The sequence below is a fragment of the Amblyomma mixtum genome, chromosome 1 (genome assembly GCF_055824585.1).
Source record: "Amblyomma mixtum isolate Tamu chromosome 1, ASM5582458v1, whole genome shotgun sequence".
NCBI lineage: Eukaryota > Metazoa > Arthropoda > Arachnida > Ixodida > Ixodidae > Amblyomma > Amblyomma mixtum.
The window spans coordinates 279,215,703-279,221,185 of NC_143012.1; the positions used below are offsets into that span (position 1 = coordinate 279,215,703).

The 5,483-nt window shown below is 50.4% G+C and overlaps 1 pseudogene; it reads left to right on the top strand.

Moving 5' to 3' along the window:
- Positions 1 to 4,236: 4,236 nt before the first annotated feature.
- On the top strand, positions 4,237 to 5,262 carry LOC149371863 (very long chain fatty acid elongase AAEL008004 pseudogene; annotated as a pseudogene).
- The last annotated feature ends 221 nt before the right edge of the window (positions 5,263 to 5,483 follow it).

Genomic DNA, 5,483 nt, shown 5'->3' on the forward strand with positions numbered 1-5,483 from the left:
AGAATCTATCCAACTAACAACACCTTCACAGTGGCGACGGTAGCGGAGGCAACAGCTCTGGCATTCGTCAAAATTCAGCAAATTACATTAGAGGGACCGCAATACCCTGTAGCCGCGTACATCGCGGCCCCTCCAGCGGCAGTCAAGGGTGTCATTTCCAGGACGTACTGGAATGAAACACCTAAACAAATCCTTAGTGACCTCCTGTACAGAAACCCCGAGGCTAACATTATAGCGGCCCGACGCATGGGAAAAACAGCGTCCATCCTAATAACCTTTACCCCAGGTCCCGTGCCTCACACAATTAAATATATGTGTGTGGTACACCGCTTCACCAAATAAAAGGGTAGCCCCGACGCCTGCACACACTGCAGGAAACCTGGACACAAGTACGACGTGTACCCTCTCCCGAAGGCTGGACTCTGCCCACGGTGTGGCGAGAAGCACAACCCTCAAGAAAGCACATGCACGCCAAGCTGCATTCTGTGTGGTGGTTCCCACCTTACCGGCACAGGCTCGTGCAAAGCCAGGACCCTCCACCTCGTAGACAGACCGCGCCGAAACCCAAGCAACCAGTGCCCACGCCAAAGGACTTTCCATCGCTAGAGCCTCATCAGGATCGCCAGCGAGCCTGGACCACACCCACCAGTACACCCCAAACCTTACAGCGGGAGGAAGAGATAGCTCTCCTGCGGGAAGAGGTAAGGCATCTTAGGGCAGATATTAATTCTATCCCTCCTACCGTTTCTCCACCCACTCCTTCACCAACATCCCAAACCTCTTCACCAACACCACAACCCTCCACCCCCCCCCCCCCCCCAAAAAAAAAAAAAAGCAACGCAGGCCAGACGACATTCCAGACATGGATTCTAAATTAAAAAAACTTTGCCCAACAACTCGAAGCCACTAGTATTCTGGCTCAGACTCAAAATTATATTGAAGCCGCCATCACTAAGCTTACAGAAACGATTGTCAGTCAGGTAACCACTGCCATTCTACAACAAATTCCACAAATAATTGCTGGAATGTCTTCACATATCCCAGCTAGCAACCCCATAGCTGCTCCCATCCTTCCCCCCCCCCCCCCCCCCCTCCAGCATGACCCAGTTGACGGGCAATAATCTCCAATTAAGCATCCTACAATGGAACTGCAGGGGGTTTCGTCGCAAACGAGACCCCCTGCAGCAGCTCCTCTCTGCTTCCTCCACACCCCCTGATATAGTAGCACTTCAGGATGCTGGCACAAATTTATCGCTGCCAGGATACGCTCTGGTACCCTCCGACACCACTCCAAACCCCAGAGTTACCACGTATCTCCAATATTTTGTACCATGCACGTGTCATGCACTAACCTCGCCGGTAGCTCACACATTCCTAGAATTAATCCCCTCCACTCACAGATCCCAACCCCTCTTCATCCTCAACTGTTACCTCCTTCCGCGGCAGCCGGTCTCAGATTTAATCTCTCTCATTAAAGCCGCCTCCAACGCTGCAAAAAAGGACCCCCTCATTATATTAGGTGACTTCAACGGCGCACATGTAGACTGGGGGTACACACGCACTAACAAGAGAGGAGCGGAATTGCGCAACACCCTTCAGATGCACGGCCTGTCCATATATTATGATCTGAGCCCACCTACAAGAATCGGCAATAGTGTCACTGCCGACACTAGCCCAGGTCTTACTTTTGGTCGCAACCTTCCCATACCGGTCTGGACGAACTCAAATGAGGCCCTGGGCAGTGATCATTACATCATAACTATACAGCTTGACTTCGCCAAAAAAGCTAAAAACTACCGTGTCCAGATTACCAGCTGGGATAATCTTCGAAAGCACAGAGAGGCCAAAACATTGGAAACCCCCTTTAACCTTCACACATGGATGACAGAGCTGAAACTGGATATCCAGGCATTCACGCAAACGTTAGACGCCACCCCTGAGACTCCCGTTGTAGATAGTCGCTTAGCGCACCTAATCCAAGCTCAAAGCAGTATCCTCACACGCTGGAAAACCCAGAAACAGAATCGGAAACTTAAGCTAAAATTAGCGCAACTACAAAAACAAATAGAAGAGCACAGTGCCGCACTCAGTAAATCTAACTGGCACCAATTATGTGACGAATAACGAGGGAATCTCTCCTCCACCAGGGCCTGACATCTTCTACGACATATGATAGATCCCACTGAATCTAAAAAGCAAACTCGGCCACTGAAAAGACTTACGCATCAAAATCGACAAAATCATCAAGCACTGTTACGCCAACTTCAATCAACTTATATCACTGTGGGCCAAGCTGTATAATATCCCGACTATGTAGGCTCCGATCAACCCTCCCTCGACGCCCCCATTATGGAGGTTGAAGTCAGAGCCGCCCTTATCAAGCTCCGAAACTCCCAGGCGCCTTCCGAACACGTGTCCTCTGACCACCGCACCCCCCCTCGCCCCCCCCCCCCTCGCCCCCCCCCCCCCCCCTCCTCTTCAATCTAAGCTTTTTGTGTGTTGCAAGTGCATTTCGTTTGCTTTGATTGCCTCATAGGCCCGATGAGTAGTACTGCAGCAGTAGTGGGTACAAACTTATATGGCAGCTAAGCGTTAATACAGTGAAAGTTCACTGGTAGCTGTTTCAGCGTATGTGGTTTGGCTTTGGTTTATGGGGTTTAACGTCCCAAAGCGACTAAGGCTATGAGAGACGCCGTAGTGGAGGGCTCCGGAAATTTTGACCACCTGCGGTTCTTTAACGTGCACTGACACGCACAGTACACGGGCCTCTAGAATTTCTCCTCCAAAGAAATTCAACCGCCGCGGCCGGGATCGAACCCGCGTCTTTCGGGTCAGCAGTCGAGCACCATAACCACTGAGCCACCGCGGCGGGGCGTTTCAGCGTATGTGGTTGAGCACATGATGCCAGCAATGGTGCTGGAATAGGCCATTCCAGTCTGCAGCAGGTACAGTCTATTGAAAATGTATCTTGTAGCCTATATTACGTATGCTAAGTTCGGAGGTCGTGGGATCGACATTCCAGTCTGCAGCAGGCACAGTCTATTGAAAATGTATCTTGTAGCCTATATTACGTATGCTAAGTTCGGAGGTCGTGGGATCGGATGCCATTGGATGGATGGAAAACTTTATTATGCAAGCGAGTTTGGACCGTGCAAGGTCTCAGGGCCACCGCACAGCCCTCACATTACGCGCATGTGTCCAGGCCACGTAGGGCCATGGCACTGGCACCCCGTTCACATAGCGAAGTTGCGTGTCCGGGTCCTGCGACGCAAGGAGGGCCTCCCATTCCTCACATGTACCGATGGCGGGCGGTCCCATAAAGTAATTACACTATTAATTTCTTGTTAGTCAATACCACAAGTTAAAAAATAGAGAAATAAAGCTTTAAACATTCCCCTATATGCTTGCCCTTAGTTTCAGTGACTGTTGACTCCCTTCAAATGTATGTCATTACGAGGTCCTATTTCCCTTCCGTTGTCTGTTCAAGACGCATAGCATAGTTGTATTTTTTAAATTTTTTTTCCAGTATCCACTGAGGCACAGCTCTTGTCAAAGTACGTGTTTGCTTCTGTACGATGCTATGTGGCTCGCAATACAGCGCTATCGTTCTAAAGTTCTAAATTTGTAGAAGGCTAGAGCAACGCACGTCCCCATCCTTCCAAAAGTTGAGGCTTCTACGGATGCTACAACATCTCAACTACACGGCTGAGAAGCGAACCCCTTGGACTCATTACCTTTTTTACAAAAGTTCCTTTAAGCAACTTACCGTTTAAAGAATACAAATAAAAAACAAAAACGTTGTTTCATCCCCCCCCCCCCCCCCCCGTTTGCCGACGTCTGCGCTCCGCATAAAGAGAAAAAAGAGGATTTACGCAGAAATAAAAAAAAAAACTGACGGCGGCATCGTAGCCACGCGGATGAGGAAAGTTCGTGTCTGTTTTGAGACTGTACAAACCTCAAGGAAAAACTGATAGCTCAGCCGTGTAGAGCCGCATTTGCTTTCTCACGAGTGTTAGCTCTAAGAACAAAATCTGCCTAAGGTAAATAAAACCCGCAAGGCCTCTTGTCGAAACGTGCTGCTTTTTATGAAATAATAAAAACAGAATGCCCATAAAGGCGCTGCCGGTCCTAGCGAAGTCCACTCTCGCCGCGGGCAGCGGCGACTCCATCTGGGTGACTTGCTGCAGAAAGTGCCCTGGGCTGCTGAGGCGCGCCAGATCTTTCATCGGCGCTGCAATGGCTACACTGTACGAGTCACTGGCAGCGTATTTCCCCACGGATCCACGCACGGAGGGATGGGCCGTCGTGGGCGACAAGCGGTTCCTCGCAGTGCTGCTGTGCGCCTACGTATACGTGGCCAAAATCGGTGGGCCTCGCTTCATGAAACGGCGCAAACCTTTCGACAACATCAAGCCCCTCATCGTGGTCTACGACGCCTCTATGACGGTCCTGAACTGCTACTTCGTGGTGGCCTTCCTGTCCAGGACATACTTAGGCGGAGGTTACAGCCTCCTCTGTCAGGGCGTCGACTTTGGGGCACGCGACGAGATGACCTTGAGCTTGCTCACCCACTTGTGGTGGTACCTGTGGGTGAGAATTGCCGACTTCCTGGACACCATCTTCTTCGTCTTGCGCAAGAAGGACTCGCACGTGTCCTTTCTGCACGTGGTTCACCACGTACTGGTCGTTTTCGAAGGTTGGCTCTTTCTCACCTGCGGAGCGGAGGGCCAAGCCATATTCAGCGTCGTCCTCAACAGCCTGGTTCACGTGATAATGTACTCCTACTATTGTTTGTCTCTGCTGGGACCTTCGGTGCGGAAGTACCTCTGGTGGAAGCGCTACCTAACCCAGATCCAGATGGCTCAGTTCGTCGTCATGATCGTTCACATGCTTCTGCCACTGTTCATCGATTGTGGTTACCCGAAGACGCATGTTTTTGTGTGTAATTCTATCGCCTTGCTTTTTCTTGTGTTGTTTCGAGTTTTCTACACCAGCGCGTATATTAGAACCAAGAAGACGCAAGTACAGAAAGACACAGAAAGGAAGTTTAGGTGATGCCAGTCCTGCTGCCTGCTCCGCCTTGCTTGTACAAGGCTGTTTCGTGGTCCGAAAAGCGTGTGTTTTCGACCAGCACCTATACCCGCTCCTACATTTTCATCTTTTTATTATCATCATCATCATCATAATCATCAGTCTGACTACACCCACTGCAGGGCAAAAGCCTTTCCCATGTCTCTCCAATTAACCCTGTCCTTTGTCAGTTGCCGCCACTGTATCCCCGCAAACTTCTTAATCTGATCCGCCCACCTAACTTCCTGCCGTCCCCTGCTACGTTTGCTTTCTCTTGGAATCCACTCCGTTACCCTTAAGGACCAGCGGTTATCTTGCCTTCGCATTACATGCCTTGCCAAGCCCATTTCTTCCTCTTGATTTCAACTAAGATGACGTTAACCCGCGTTTGTTCCCTCACCCACTCCGCCCTC